Source organism: Carcharhinus amblyrhynchos, chromosome 15 (assembly GCF_965287045.1).
Source record: "Carcharhinus amblyrhynchos chromosome 15, sCarAmb.v2.hapA, whole genome shotgun sequence".
In the NCBI taxonomy this organism is placed as follows: domain Eukaryota; kingdom Metazoa; phylum Chordata; class Chondrichthyes; order Carcharhiniformes; family Carcharhinidae; genus Carcharhinus; species Carcharhinus amblyrhynchos.
Window position 1 is genome coordinate 56967274 of NC_137338.1, and position 17575 is coordinate 56984848.

Genomic DNA, 17575 nt, shown 5'->3' on the forward strand with positions numbered 1-17575 from the left:
GATCAGCAGCACCCTTCCCACCTATCCCCTCTCCCTTTGCCCCTATATTCAGGCTCTCTCTCATGCAATAATTCAGGTAAATATATTATAGTTACAATGATCAAAAATTCAAAACATATTATTTATACAGATGTTGCCCAAAATAGTCATAATCTGTCACAACATGCAACATGAAGGTCCTTATGAACCTATGCTGACATTTACTTTATTAAAATACATAAGATGAAGCCATCGTCATGTTATCATTTGTCTCATGAAAGGTTGTTACACAATGTAAGGGACCATGAGATTTGGATTTTATATTAGCACAGATAGAGCATTGATTCAAGGGCAGAAAATGAAGAGGAGGAACATACAGGTCATTTTCAGGTTGACAAAGCTATTATGAACAAAGTATTGCGAGGATCCGTGCTGAGGCCTCAGTTATTTACACCAATGACTTAAATGGAGGGACCAAGTGTAATATATCCAAATGTGTTAATGATACAAAGCTTAGCAGGAAAGCCAGCAATGCCAATGACACAACGGGCTCAGTTATAATTACATGTGTGTGAATGACTACGGAGTGAGTTAGAACTTCTCCCAAACAGTCTGCAAATAGATATAGACAGGATAGGTCAGTGGGCGAGAATGCACTAAATGATGCATAATGTAGTGAATGTGAGGAAAAAACTTGGTAGAAATTGTTCTTTTAAATGGCGAGAATCTATTAAACATTGGTGTTCAAAGGGATTGGGTGTCTCGGGTGAAACATAGAAAGTTAGCATGCACATACAATAAGCAATTAGAAAGGCAAATAGTATTGTCAATCTCTATTGCAAGGAAGTTGGAGTTCAAGGTTTAAAAATTCTAGCTGCAATTTTACTGGACTTAGATGAGCCACATCTGGAACAGAAGTGTAGAATTTTAATCTGAATACCGAAGGAAGTATATACTTGTTATAGAGTTAGTGCATAAAGGTACACTAAAGTGATTCCAATTTCTATCTCCATAGATGCTTCCTGATCTGCTGAGTATTTGCAACATATTTTTGTTTTTATTTCAGATTTCCAGCATCTGCAGTACTTGTTCCACGAGATTTCTGAAGTTTTCCGGTTCTGGTGGGAAGCAATCATTACATTCTATTTCCTTTTAAATTCCAACTCAAATTTCAATTTCTTTTACTTTACCAAACCACAGAAAATGTAAAAGTTATTATTGTTAATATGTACAGAAGTTACGTGTTATGCTGCACAACTTAAATATTACTGATAGTGGAAAAAAACTTTAAATTATTTATATCCAAAAATAGAATAGTTACAACTGGAGGTGTGGAGTCAATGATTATGATTGGTAGTACATCAGAGGCACATGAGTCACACTATTCGATTTCATTGACCATAACCTGAAGGATTGCTTTATAATGCATCTGATTAATCACAAAATTGTTACAGTGCAGAAAGAGACCATCATGTCTGCACCGGCTCTCCGATTAAGCATTTCACTTACTGCCATTCTCCTGTCTTCTCCCCGTAACCCTGCACCTTCTTCCTTTACTAATAACAGTCAAATTCCCTTTAGAATACTTCTATTAAACCTGGCTCCACCACACACAGGCAGTGCATTCCAAATCTTAATCACTCACTCTAAAAAAAAATGTTTTTTCCCTTATCGCTTTTGCCAATTACTTTGCATCTGTGCCCTCTCGTTCTTGATCCTTTCACGTGTTTTTAAAGTTTTTCCCTAACTACTCTGTCCAAACCCTTCATGATTTTGAATACATTCATCATATCCCTTCTCAGTCTCCTCTTCTTCGAGGAAAACAATCTTAACTTGTCCAATCTATCTTCATAACTGAACCATTCATTTATCTTCATCCTTGGGACCATTTGTGTGAATTGTCTCTGGACTCTCTCCAGTGCCTTCACATCCATTCTCCCTTTGTCCCCAGATGTAAGTAAGGAAGTTTTTACAGTGTTAACAGGGCTGGCTTTGTTGTTGTCATTTCTGGTGCCTAGGTTGATGCTGGGTGATCTCCGATTTCATTCCTTTCTTAAGGCTTTGGAACAGTTTGATAATACTGAGTGCTTTGCTCAGTGGGCCATTTCAGAAGCATTTAATAGTCAACCACATTGCTGTGTGTCTGGAATCATGTGTATGCCAGACCAGGATGTTAGTGAACCAGATGGATTTTTATGACAATGGATTGACTAGCTCTTTTAATTCCAGATTTGTTAATTGAACTTAAATTCCACCAGCTGCCATACTGGGATTCGAATCTGCATGCGTAAGGCTTTAGCCTGAGTTTCTGGATTGCTCATCTGGTGACATTACCATTACACTATTATGTACTCCTGATCTCCAACACGGTAGAATTTAACCTTCTCCCCTTAATATTCAACAGCATCGGTGAATTGGTAGAACTATGGTATGGTTACGGTACCAAAGAAGGCCATTCAACCCATTGTGCATATACTGGCTCTCTGCAGGACAGCTAGTCTCACTCCTTCTCACTTTCCCCATAGCCATGTAAATAGTGTTTTTAAAGGTTTATCCAGTTCCCTTTTGAAAGCTCCAAATAATCTGCTTCCACCACACTCTTAGGCAGTGCACTCCAGATTCTAACAACTGTCTACATACAACATTTTTCCTCATGTCGCAATTAGTTCCTTCACCAACTTTAAATTGGTGTCTTCTCAATCTTGATACTTCCATCAATGTGAACAGTTTCTCCCTATTCACCCTGTCTTAAACCCTCAGGAGTCTGAACATCTCTATTAATACCTCAGAGTTCGCTTCTCAAAAGAGAACAACCCTAGCTTCATAACATTCCTAAAGTGTAGTGTCCAGAATTGGTTCCTGTTGAGCTTGAACATGTGTCTTGTAAGGATTCATTGTACTACTCTCAACAACCCTCCATGTTAATTCATCCAAAAGTTAAATCAAAGTCATCAAACACAATTTGTCTTTAATAACTCCATGTTGGTTTTCCTTAATTAATCCAGATTTGTTTAAGTGACACTTAATTTTATCCCTGAATATCATTTCTACAAACTTTCCCATCACTGAGGTTAAATTGGCCAGTTTGTTGTTGCTGGGTTTATCCTTTCATCCTTTCTGGACAAGGGAGTAACATTCAAAATTCTCCAGTCTTCTAATATTACCCTTTCCATCTCAGGAGATTATGGTCAATACCTCAGATGCATCCCTACTGGTCTGAGTGATTTTTCAACTTAAGTACAGCCAATACCTCTGCCTTATCATTTTTAAAGCTCATTTAATATCTTAACTACCTCCTCTTTCACTGTGACTGTGGCAGAATTTTATTCCTTGCAAAACACAGATGCAAAATACTCATTTAATAATTTAGCCTATTCTTTGTCTCCATGCATTGATGCCTTTTCATTCCGAATTGCTCCCACCTCTCCTTTCACTACTCTTTTACTATATAAATGCCAGCAAAATACTTTTGGCTGCCCCATTAACATTCTGGGGTTGCCATTGACAAAACTTAACCAAAACAAACACAAAAATACTACAGCTACAAGAGCAGGTCAGTGACTAGGATTTCTATGGTGACTGACTCACCTCCTATTTCCCCCAAAACCTGTCCATTATCTATAAAATATAAGTCAGGAGTGTGTTGGAATACCCTGCACATGCCTGGATGAGTGCAGTTCCAACAACACTCAAGAATCCTAGCCATTCAGGGCAAAGCAGACGACTTGATCCATCACCTCAATCATCAGCTTAAACACTCACTTCTTCCACAACTGGCACAATGTGGCAGCAATGTGTATCATCTGCAGCAGCATTACCACATCTTATCAAGGTTTCTTCAGCAACACCTTCCAAAACTATGACCCCTATAACCTAGAACTAGAGCAGCAGGCAGTGTGAGAACACCACTACCTGCAAGTTACTCTCCAAGTCACACATCAGCCTGACCTTTACCATTCCTTCACTGTCACTGGATCAAAATGCTGGAACTTACTCCCTAGCAGCACTGTGAATATATCTACTCCACACTGACTGCAGCAGTCCAAGAAGGTAGCTCACCATCAATTTTTCAAGGGACATCAGGGATGGTAATGCTCAAATCACATAAAGGAAAATCCAAATTGAATACCAAAGATCAAATCTGCACTGTGCTGTCCCTTGAATATGGAATTATTTCTTTATCTTGATGCAGTCAATCATTTTGACAAATGCTGCTAGTGAATAATCTGTTGTTACTGGCTTGCTTACAGGCAAAAATTGACATTCATAGTGACACAATGACAGGCCTGGGAGCACACATCTCTTGTGATTTAACACTGGCATTTGCTGCACTGGTACATTACTATACTGATCTGGCAGACTTCAAGTATTGTTGAGTAGAGCTTATGTCACCACTAGATTACAATAAGAACCTGGCGTTACCTCCCAACAATGCAATCTCCACTCACCGGCACATTCAACAGCTGGGCAGTGCATCCAGAACCAAAAGTATGAATATTTTAAATGCAGCAAAGGAACCTCTCCCACTGTTTGTGGAAATATGTTTCTCTAGTAAGAAAATGAAGCAGCGACCATAACAAGTAATACTCTATCAAATAGCGATGTTGGACAATAATGAAAGAAATACTTGTGTTGCGGCTTATATAAAGTGAGTTTGAATCATCAACCAGACATAATTCAGTGATATACACAAAATGGACACCAAAATGGTACAAAATATTCCCAATTTCATGTTATTTTCTTAAAATACCAGCTTATTTATATTTTCAAAATGAAAATATATTTTCATTTTGCAATTTTGTACTTGACGCTTACTTTATATTCTCTGAGATAAATCGAGCTTTCCTAGTGCATCGTACCACATGCAAGTTCCATCACTTTATCTCTGGTGATAGGGACAATTTTACACAACTTCTCTGGGATAGTCTGGAATGTATATGTTCAGTACAAATAATAGGTTTAATAATCCAAATAACTATTCCATACTTCCTTGCTCCAAGTCTTCTCATATTTTCAGGTACTGTATTCCTTTGTTGCTGTATTTCTTGTGCACTTGGTGGTTCCTCTGCTTGATAAAACAGACAAGGGGAGACACAAGAGGGAGAAGGGAAAAAGGATGGAGCCAAAAGAGGAAAGGATGAAAAGAAGGAGGAGAAAGAAGGCAAACAGTGTAAGAGGAGAGTAGAAATAGAGCTAGGAGAGAAGAGGAAAGGGCTGGAGGGAAGATATAAGGCAATACGAGAGTAGAGTGAAAGGAAAAGCTGAAAGCAGTGGATAGGAGAGGAGGATAAAGAACAGCTGCACAGAAGTGAGAGGAGAAGCACTAGAAAAGTGAATGCCAGAGTGGACTGACATGGAAGGGCTGGGAAATAATGAGGTTTCACAGGTGGGGGAAGAGGATGGGACTGGATACAAAACAGGACGGAATGGAATGGGTGGATGGAGAGATGGAATGTGTTGAGAAGTGGAGGAGAATAGGAGATTGAATGATTGAGGATAGGAGAAATTGGCTTTAGGGAAGCATAGGGATGAGGGAGAAAAATGGAGTATGAGAGATTTTGGATTGGAATAGAAAGAGAGAGATAAAGGGTGAGTGACATGAAGAGAGGAAGAGGTGATGGAAGATGATGAGAGTACAGGGGGTTCCAATAAAAATTGAAGTACATTGGTGGGGATGGGAGATAACAAGGATCTGTTTGTTAGGAAAATGAGGAATGCCAGTATTTCAGTCTTTAATCATGTGTCATTACAGACTGAAGCATATAAAATATAAGTTGTTATCCTAGTCTACTAAAGGGGTTCAGCATGATTGAAGGTGCCATCTTTCAGTTGAAACATCAGTACTCTCAGATCCTGTGGCGCTGTATAAAGATGAACAGGGAATTCATGTCTCCTGGCAAACATTAATCTCTGAACCAACACCACCAAAAAGTCATTATTTCACTATTCATTTACTGTTTGTGGGATCTTCTGATTTGAAAATTAGCTGTTTTTATTTGCCAACAATAACAAGGACAGAATTTCAAAAGCAACCTCTTGATTGTCAAATGTTTTCAGATTATCTCAATGACATGAAAAAGCAACCCCACTCAGTTGAAACTCTGTTGCTTCCATGCCCCAGTACTCCATTCTTCTGCCAATGCCTAACCTTCCCCCAGCACCCTACCTGTCATCCTGCCATACAGCCTAAAAATCATGACCTCTCAGAGCTCCTGGGATGCCGACTCCTCTAACAGACCACGCCAACCGACTCCTCTAACAGATCACGTCAACCGACTCCTCTAACAGATCACGCCAACCGACTCCTCTAACAGATCACGCCAACCGACTCCTCTAACAGATCACGTCAACCGACTCCTCTAACAGACCACGTCAACCGACTCCTCTAACAGATCACGCCAACCGACTCCTCTAACAGATCACGTCAACCGACTCCTCTAACAGATCACGCCAACCGACTCCTCTAACAGACCACGCCAACCGATTCCTCTAACAGATCACGCCAACCGACTCCTCTAACAGATCACGCCAACCGACTCCTCTAACAGATCACGCCAACCGACTCCTCTAACAGATCACGCCAACCGACTCCTCTAACAGATCACGTCAACCGACTCCTCTAACAGACCACGTCAACCGACTCCTCTAACAGACCACGCCAACCGACTCCTCTAACAGATCACGCCAACCGACTCCTCTAACAGGTCAGATCAACCGACTCCTCTAACAGACCACGTCAACCGACTCCTCTAACAGACCACGTCAACCGACTCCTCTAACAGATCACGTCAACCGACTCCTCTAACAGATCACGCCAACCGACTCCTCTAACAGATCACGTCAACCGACTCCTCTAACAGATCACGCCAACCGACTCCTCTAACAGATCACGCCAACCGACTCCTCTAACAGATCACGCCAACCGACTCCTCTAACAGATCACGCCAACCGACTCCTCTAACAGATCACGTCAACCGACTCCTCTAACAGATCACGCCAACCGACTCCTCTAACAGACCACGCCAACCGATTCCTCTAACAGATCACGCCAACCGACTCCTCTAACAGATCACGCCAACCGACTCCTCTAACAGATCACGCCAACCGACTCCTCTAACAGATCACGCCAACCGACTCCTCTAACAGACCACGCCAACCGATTCCTCTAACAGATCACGCCAACCGACTCCTCTAACAGATCACGCCAACCGACTCCTCTAACAGATCACGTCAACCGACTCCTCTAACAGACCACGCCAACCGACTCCTCTAACAGATCACGTCAACCGACTCCTCTAACAGATCACGCCAACCGACTCCTCTAACAGACCACGCCAACCGACTCCTCTAACAGATCACGTCAACCGACTCCTCTAACAGATCACGTCAACCGACTCCTCTAACAGATCACGCCAACCGACTCCTCTAACAGATCACGCCAACCGACTCCTCTAACAGACCACGCCAACCGACTCCTCTAACAGACCACGCCAACCGACTCCTCTAACAGATCACGTCAACCGACTCCTCTAACAGATCACGCCAACCGACTCCTCTAACAGATCACGCCAACCGACTCCTCTAACAGATCACGCCAACCGACTCCTCTAACAGACCACGCCAACCGACTCCTCTAACAGACCACGCCAACCGACTCCTCTAACAGATCACGTCAACCGACTCCTCTAACAGATCACGCCAACCGACTCCTCTAACAGATCACGCCAACCGACTCCTCTAACAGACCACGCCAACCGACTCCTCTAACAGACCACGCCAACCGACTCCTCTAACAGATCACGTCAACCGACTCCTCTAACAGACCACGTCAACCGACTCCTCTAACAGACCACGCCAACCGACTCCTCTAACAGACCACGCCAACCGACTCCTCTAACAGACCACGCCAACCGATTCCTCTAACAGATCACGCCAACCGACTCCTCTAACAGACCACGCCAACCGACTCCTCTAACAGATCACGCCAACCGACTCCTCTAACAGATCACGCCAACCGACTCCTCTAACAGATCACGTCAACCGACTCCTCTAACAGATCACGCCAACCGACTCCTCTAACAGATCACGCCAACCGACTCCTCTAACAGATCACGTCAACCGACTCCTCTAACAGATCACGCCAACCGACTTCCTCTAACAGATCACGCCAACCGACTTCCTCTAACAGATCACGCCAACCGACTCCTCTAACAGACCACGCCAACCGACTCCTCTAACAGATCACGCCAACCGACTCCTCTAACAGATCACGTCAACCGACTCCTCTAACAGATCACGCCAACCGACTTCCTCTAACAGATCACGCCAACCGACTTCCTCTAACAGATCACGTCAACCGACTCCTCTAACAGATCACGCCAACCGACTCCTCTAACAGATCACGTCAACCGACTCCTCTAACAGATCACGCCAACCGACTTCCTCTAACAGATCACGCCAACCGACTCCTCTAACAGATCACGCCAACCGACTCCTCTAACAGATCACGCCAACCGACTCCTCTAACAGATCACGTCAACCGACTCCTCTAACAGATCACGTCAACCGACTCCTCTAACAGATCACGTCAACCGACTACTCTAACAGATCACGCCAACCGACTCCTCTAACAGATCACGTCAACCGACTCCTCTAACAGATCACGCCAACCGACTCCTCTAACAGATCACGCCAACCGACTCCTCTAACAGATCACGCCAACCGACTCCTCTAACAGATCACGCCAACCGACTCCTCTAACAGATCACGCCAACCGACTCCTCTAACAGATCACGCCAACCGACTCCTCTAACAGATCACGCCAACCGACTCCTCTAACAGATCACGCCAACCGACTCCTCTAACAGGTCAGATCAACCAACTCCTCTAACAGGTCAATTTCTCTAATAGATCACATCAGTCAACTCCAGAAGGCTGCAATTGAAAAAGAGATAAAAGAACAGTACAACGTTAAATATAAAAGTGTTTGTATTCTTAAAGTGAAGAGCAAACTGAATTTTACAAATATATAGATATTTGACAATTTAGTATTGCTTTGCAACCAGTTACGTACATGACAATTTGATAATTTGCAATGTCAACGGGAAAAATGTGATCCAAGGCAGATTAGTTTTAAATACTATTTAATGTGGAGCTAGTTGCACTATTTCTTTCCTCAACAAGGCATGATTCGTTTGTTGTTGCGTCTATGCATTGTTCCCACTCAAAGTAAAATATTACCTCTTCAAACTACAATATCTCTGATCACTGTTATAACAGATCAACCTTACTTGCTTTTAAATCTCGCTATTCATTTCTAAAAGAAATGTGAAATAAATCTGTGGAGCAATTAAGCAACTCATCAATATCACCAGGAGCATTTTTCATGTTAGCTTTCTCTATAAAATGGCCATCCCAAGAAAACTCGCTGCTTTGGGTATTGAATGTAACATTCAAGAAGTGTGCTTAAGAATTACCAAGCACCAGGGCTATTATCCCCAAAATATGAACTCGAGCTGTGTGTTCTAGCAGAGATGATGCCAAGGCGATACATAAAGTTTTATGCTGCATCAGTTTCAAGCACACCAAAACACTATCACATCCAATTCATGACCTACTCAATGTTTTAAAGAGGATTTTACTCTTTTGTGAATTGATGTTCTCATCAAAGCATGTAATGTCAGAGCTAGGCAATAGAACATTTTTCTATTTTTGGCTCTCTGTAGAATTACCATTCCCTGAGCAGGTATCACAGAGGGAAGTTCTCTTGCCTGTTATACGAGTGTGTGTAAACTCAACTTCAACAAAACAGTTTTCACTGTACGAATGCAGATTTTTCTGCATTCAGGATGTTGCCTGGATTGGGAGGCATGCCTTATGAAGATATGTTGAGGAAGCTAGGTCTCTTCTCCCTGGAGAGACGTAGGTTGAGAGGCGACCTGATAGAGGTTTATAAGATGTTGAGAGGAATAGATAGGGTGGATTCTCAGAGGCTATTTCCCCGGGCTGAAATGGTCGCTACGAGAGGACACAGATTTAAGGTGCAGGGAAGCAAGTACAGAGGAGATGTTAGGGGTAAGTTTTTCACTCAGAGGGTGGTGAGTAAATGGAATCGGCTGCCGTCGGTGGTGGTGGAGGTGAACTTGCTGGGGTCTTTTAACAGACTTCTGGATGAGTATATGGGATCTAATGGGATTGGGGGTTATAGATAGGTCTATGGCTTAGTAGGTATAGATGTGATCAGCGCAACTTGTGGGCCGAAGGGCCTTTTTGTGCTGTAGTGTTCTATGTTCTATGTTTTCAATTCCCACACCAATCATCCTCTGGCTTCTGAACGAGTGGGCCAATTCTGTGCTGCTTTGCACTCAATTATAAGTAGCTTTCTTCTCTTGATTTATAGGGACCAGAAATTGCTCAAGTTTATTTATATTTTGATCCTTCCAACTAAGCCTTTACAGATAAGTTCCAGAAGTAAAGGGCCAACTTACCAATTAGTTGCAAGATCTGCACTTCAACTGTGACTTCCATTTCCAGCTGCAGTTTTGAAAGCAACTTGAAAGGACTAATGAGGACTAATGCTTAATATGACATCAGGAGAGGACAATTTTCCACATATATCAAAGAAAACAGGCTTGTTCTCCCATGATCGATCAAAATGGGCCACGTTTGGCACATCATATTCTGGAAGTACGGAGGAACAACCATATCTGAGGTAAAGATGAGCTGTCCGATAGTCTTCATCCTTAAATTTCTATAGATTTTCCACACGTTATAGGGTACAAAGTACATGTTAAGCTCGCACCTAAAAGCACTGTGATGCTCTCCTAGATAGGCAGCTCTGTACATGATCATTATTTTAATGTAAGGCTCCAGGGTCTAGCTGTCTCTTTTGCACCAGCTAACTTAGACCTGATGCTAAACAAATTTTCCAAAAAATTAAAGGGCATGCAGGGTTTTTGGTGTGCAGAAATGTATTTCATTTGAAAACTGACAATGACCCTTATATTTCTGCTTTAGAAAGTATTCTCTACACACTGTGGATGAATATCAACATTATTAGGAGAATGTATGGAGGCCATAACATTGATTCCTCAAGTGTACTGTTGTGTGCTGTAGTTGACGGTAGTGTTCCATAAATACTTGAGGATTGTTTCATGTGGCAGACTTATCTCATCAATCAGATAAGAAATACCCAAGAAATATCCATCTAATGAATGGAGTGACATTTAAACCATCAGCTGGATTTCTTCCTTGCAAAATGACTGCAGTGTGTGAAGTACTTGTTGCTTATTTGACTAGTAATTGCTTCATCATCATTTTGTCTTTGGTCTTTGCACCACAGGAGACAATTAATGAGACAAAATAATTTCAAAAACAATGTAGGAATCAGCATAATACAGCCAAATCAAAGACAGTCGATGAAGTGAGTGCCAATCAGTTCCTGAGCTAAGACATCTATGTCTGGCAAATAAACACCAAAAATGTGTGGTCCCAATCAAGAAGTTCGTAAAAATACTTTGCTGGAGTAACATGCACAATTCAGTGAACAACACTTCAAAACATGTATGGAAGAAGTTTTATCAAGGATACTACCACTGATAGAGACTTCAACTGTAAGGAGGTTGAAAAAGTTAAGACTGCTCTCCATGGAACAGAAAAGGTGAAAAGGTGACCTGATGGTCTTTTTTAAATAATTGGCAAAAGATTGGGAAGAGGGTGGAGGAGGATGGTGAAGAGATTTTTCTTTTTCACTCTTGAGTTTTCAGGTTTTGAATCTTGAGCTGACAAGATCAAGGATGCTGACTGTACAAAATATTTTCAAAAGGGAGTTGGACAGATCTTTGAGGATGAGGTAGATGTAGGGTTACAAACAAAAGGCAGGGATATGGAATAAAGCTTGACTGCTCTTTTGAATTGCCTCCTTCTCTCTGCTGTAAGGTTCCATGCAGATGCCTGTGCAGTTTGTCTCACTGTTTCTCCATGTCACTTCCTAGACCTAACCTGGAGAAGATGTGCTACCAAACTACCTGTGGGTGTCAAGACGTCAACAAACCCCACCTGCCTGAACCAACCACAAGAACATGTAAAACTTTTTTTTAAGTGGTTAGATAAATTTGGCCAGGACAACATGGAGATTCCTTCTGTTGATCTTTGGAATCACAGAATTATAACAGTGCAGAAGGAGGCCATTTGGCCCATTGTGTCTGCACCGGCTCTCCGAATTAGCAACCTACTTAGTATCATTCTCCTGCCTTCTCCATGTAACCTTGTACATTCTTCCTTTTTAGATAACTAATTTCCTTTTCAATGCCTCAGTTGAGTCTGCCTCCACCACACTCTCAGACAGTGCATTCCAGATCTTAACCACTTGCTGCGTGAATTTTTGTTTACCATTATCTTCAATTTGTGCCCTCTTATTCTTGATTCGTTAAGAAGTGGGAACAGTATCTCCCCATTGACTCTGCCTTGGATCCTTGTGATTTTGAAATGGTGCAATGTGATATTTTAAATCCACCTGAAAGAGCAAATACGGTCTCAGTTTAACATCTCATCTGGCACCTTTTCTAATGAGGGTGGGAATTTTTGAGTCAGAAGGTCATCCTTTCCATTTTTATTTGTTGTTAAAGCAGTTATAAATCATGTAGGGGCTATGGATATATAGATATTGTTTAACGCTAGGTCTGTATTTATCTCATTCATAATAAATGATTTTCTTCTTCTAATGACATGATTTATACCTGGAAATTTTTATTTGAATAAAGAGACCATTTTATGAAACGCAAAATTTAAATAGTGTGGTGATAAAAGACATTTCTTACAACTAAAGAATAAAATCACAGAGTGCCTTTTGTGCCTACGCATTACAAACAGGTCACAAAAAATTGGAATCTCTATAACATTCAATCACACAGAACTAAATCCTAAATTAACATTGAATAGATGCTAGTGATTTTTTGAAAAACCTGTCCATTTTCATGATATGTGATGAGCTAATTTACACATCACAGAGCCATTTCCATTTATGTTGTATCTCCGGACAACACACATGCCTTCTTGTACTGTATTGTGATCAAAAATGATTTCCACAATTTGTTTTACTACCTTTGGTCACAATTAATTGATTTGCCAAGTGGACTGAAACAGATAAATTAGAGGTTTCAGAAAGAAAGGCCAAAACTCAATGCTCCCTTTAAAGTTCTGCGAGACTGTAATCTCAATTCCATCAGCTCTTCACAGCACCAGACCACTTATTTTCCCCACACTTACTGATGATATTTTTACCTATTCCAATTTCTTGTCAATATCACTTTGCAGCTATCTTTGCTCCTCAAAACAATTTACAATGCCTCCTATTTTACTGTTGAATTTGAAGAACTCTCGCAAAATATGCAAATCACTAATGTGTACAGCGAACAGAAGTGATCCCAAAGCAGAGCATTTCTACTAACTTCTAACCATACCAAGGAAATGTCTTAATTCTTACTGCCTATTTCCCATCTCTTTAGCAGTTTTAATCCAATCCATCCCCCTTCCAATTTCATGGGCACAATTCTCCCAACCCACTCTGCTAATGCTTAGCAGGCTGGTAGATTCTCGGGTCAGCCGATTCACAGGATTCACGCAAGCGTTCACACCCTACTTGTATCTCCCAGCACCAGATTTCTGGTCTAAAACTAACCACTGTGCCACTGCAAATGCCCAACATCTGCTCCCAATTCATATGTGTGTACAAAATGGATAAGCTGTCAAGTACTTTAAAATACAAACCACTTAACAGTTTGAAGAAAATAAACTCTACGTGGCTGCTTGCAATTTCACTAGCTGTTTGCTGACACAAAATAAGGGTTATCATTAGAGGATTCGTGTTGCATTGCTATTTCTATAACCTATCATCATCACTGTTAAGGTCCTGTACTTTCACAGTTTGGTTGAAAGCTTCAAATGGTTATAAAGTCTTTGATGTTAAACAATGAATGCAAATGTTTGTTTTCATAAGGGATTAAGTACTAGAAGGAAATGATTTTTTTCCCTGAGGGATTAAGTACCTGAAGGAATTTAAATGCTTTTTTCCTCCATGAGAGTATTCTTTTAAATAGAGTATTCCTCTATGAGAGTATTCTTTTAATTGCAAGTGTTTGCAATAAACACTTAGAACTTTATTTCATCTGACCATGGCTCCCAAGATCTGCCCATGGTGACTATTGGATGAGTTGATATGGAGGGTGTAAGGGCAAGTAGTGGTGGGTGGGGGTGTCATGTCTTTGTGTAACTAAGACAACTAAGTTGGCATAGGGGCTATGGGAAGGAGTGATGGGGGTCATGTGTTAGCATGAGTTGGCATTAAGTTGGCATGTGGGCCAAAAGGGGCCATGTGGTTGGCATGAAGGGTCTTATGGGGAGCGTAGGGGTGCATTCGTTGCATGGATGTTAAGAGGGGCCACGGGATATATAGAGGGAATTGAGGCAGCATGTGTTGGCATTAAAGGAGTGTGGGGAGAGAGGGCTAGAGGGTTTTCTTTATTCTTATTGTAACTCGGATCAAATCCCAGAGTGTTAGAACATAGAACATAGAACATTACAGCGCAGAACAGACCCTTCGGCCCACGATGTTGCGCCGACCAGCTTTTAAAAAAAAACAACACTAACCCACTAATCTAAACCAATCCCATTTCGTCCATAAACCTATCCACAGATCTCTTAAACGCCCCCAAACTAGGCGCATTTACAACTGCAGCTGGCAGGGCATTCCAGTCCCTCACCACCCTCTGGGTAAAGAACCTACCCCTGACATCAGTCCTATAACTACCCCCCCTTAATTTAAAGCCGTGCCCCCTCGTGCTAGCTTTCTCCATCCTAGGAAAAAGGCTATCACTATCCACCCTGTCTAAACCTCTAATCATCTTATATGTTTCAATAAGGTCCCCTCTTAGCCGCCTTCTTTCCAGCGAAAACAACCCCAAATCTCTCAGTCTCTCCTCATAGGATCTCCCCTCCATACCAGGCAACATCCTGGTAAACCTCCTCTGCACCCTCTCCAAAGCCTCTACATCCTTCCTGTAATGTGGGGACCAGAACTGCACACAATACTCCAAGTGCGGCCGCCCAGAGTTGTGTACAGTTGCATCATGACGCTGCGACTCCTAAATTCAATCCCCCTACCAATAAACGCCAAGACCAATCCCCCTACCAATAAACGCCAAAGGTTAAAGCAAACCTTTTAGCCAATCTTCCATGGCTCTAGCAGCCTCTGTGGCTTCCTCTGCATTTTTCTGGAGTTGGCGGGCCCAACGGTAATTAGCAGCTGAAAACCTGCAGGAATGAGCTGCTATAATGATTTACATATTTTATTTAAGCCCACAAATAGTTTGGATGGAAACACAAGCTGTTTATTTTGAGGTACTCCAGTAAATCATGGAGCACTCACCTTGACCAGACACCCAATTTATATTGGAAAGCAGGCGAGTGGCAGTTAGACATCGCTATCAAATTTTCAAAGGTCACACGCAATATTCAAACTGTCCAAATTCAAGAGACATATTCAGGATCACTTGCTTACTTTTGCATTCAACACCCTTAAATATAAAGTCCAGAATTATATTTGCCTTTTCTTTGGTCTTTTCTATCTGAATATATTTATGGAGCTTCATTTTGAGATCTTTTTAAACTTGCATGTCTCAGGATTCAGGGATTATCACTGTCATAATTTTACAGTTCTTTTTCCCAAAACGTTCTGCTTCAAAGTTCTTAACTATCAGTTCGCCTCACCTACCAATTACGGTTCTGCTCCATGAACTGAACAATATTTTACTAGTTTCCTGTATTCTTCTTCACAGCAACGCTCTTTAATTTGATATCATCAGTGACTCAATGACAATGAGTTTTAAGTTGATGCCCCTGAAAAGAACAGAATTCTACCTTTTCCCTAAACGATAGTTTCCAATAATTAAACCTTACCTTGCAATACAAACCAAACAAGTGACTTTTTCTGGTTGGTAGATTTAGATGAGTCTCAGGGAAGGTTGAACAAAGGAGAAGACTGAGGATGAATCTGACAGAAGTCTTTAAAATTAGACAAGTGTTTGATAGAGTAGACAGAGAGAAGATGTTCCCACTGGCAGGCAAAATCAGAAATAAGTGCCAAGAGAAACATCTTTACACAAGGAACAGTGAGAATGTATAATCACAATAGCAGCTGAGGAGACTAATAGGAATGCACTTAAGGGGATGCTAAATCACTTGCATGAGAGAAAAAGGGATAGAAAGATGTATTGATGGAGTGGATAAAGAAAAGTCAGAGAAGGCTCATGTGGAACATAACATGGCCTGGACTAGTTGGGCCAAATATTCTGTTTCTGTGCTATAAATACTTTGCAACATAATGTAAGCAAATGATTTGTGTTGTCAGTAGTTTTAAATTGGAATGACTGCCAGTTGGGTCTCAAGTTGTGTTATCAGCAGTGAAGGACAATAATCTTTAAGCTGAAGCTTGGGATGAGGCACTTGGCAGTTTTGAGGGAGATGCTACAGGACATGTGAAAATCATGTAATCATGGAAATGATGGATTTGACTTGGAAAGCAAAGACAACCTTTTGGGAAGGTAAAGGGACATACTCCCAAGTCTCTGGACACCGTGTCCATACTAAAGCTATGAGAAGAGGCTGGAGATACTTGGTTTGTTCTCAATGGAACAACAAAGGTTGAGAGGCAACCTGATAGAAATCTACAAGATTATGAGGGGCATGGACAGAGTGGATAGTCAGAAGCTTTTTCCCAGTGTGGAAGAGTCAATTGCTAGGAGGCATAGGCTTAAGGTGCGATGGGCAAGGATTAAAGGAGCTGTACGGGACAAGTTTTTTTACACAGAGTCTCAGGTGCCTGGAACTTGCTACTGGAGGAGGTAATGGAAGTGGATACGATAGCGACTTTTAAGGGGTGTGTTAATAACTCTATGAATAGGATGAGGATAGAGCGATATGGTTCCTGGAAGGGTAGGTGGTTTTAGTGCAGTCGGGCAGCATGGTCAGTGCAGACTGGGAGGGCCAATGGGCCTGTTCCTGTGCTGTAAGCTTCTTTGTTCTTTATTGTTCTAAATACCAACTAACGTGGACAAGGTAAGGCGTCTTATATTTGCTTCATCCCTGAATTCTTCTTGATCTTTGATAGAACAATGCTGAAAGCTAATACATCTTCAAATGGCAGTTATGATTATCTAACACTTTGTAGTTGCTCCCACCTTAACTCCAGCTTTCCCCAGTGGACTCCCATATATTAATAATATTTTTTGGTCAGGAGGTAGATTTTTTTCCTCCCCAAACATCTCCTATCTCATCACTGGCACTGTGTCCTGCCCAGTTTTTTTTCTTCTCTATTTCAGGAGACAAAACAAGAAGGACTTAAAAAGTTATCCACTAAGGAAAGCCAGAGCATTCCAGTTACATTAGATTGAAAGATGAACTTACATTCAATACAGTGAAGCCCATTGCAGGACTTTGCATCAAGGCATAGTTTTCTAGAATGTTGCTCCCGCGTACATTTATTTCATAATTTAAAAAAAAATCAAAATCATAGCTGTTTGAGTAAATAATTACTGATTTG

The 17575-nt window shown here is 41.5% G+C and overlaps 1 protein-coding gene across 1 annotated transcript in view; it reads right to left on the reverse strand.

Moving 5' to 3' along the window:
• cnksr2a (connector enhancer of kinase suppressor of Ras 2a) overlaps window positions 1–17575 on the reverse strand; it is a 422869-nt gene that overhangs the window by 163411 nt on the left and 241883 nt on the right. The window lies entirely within an intron of this gene.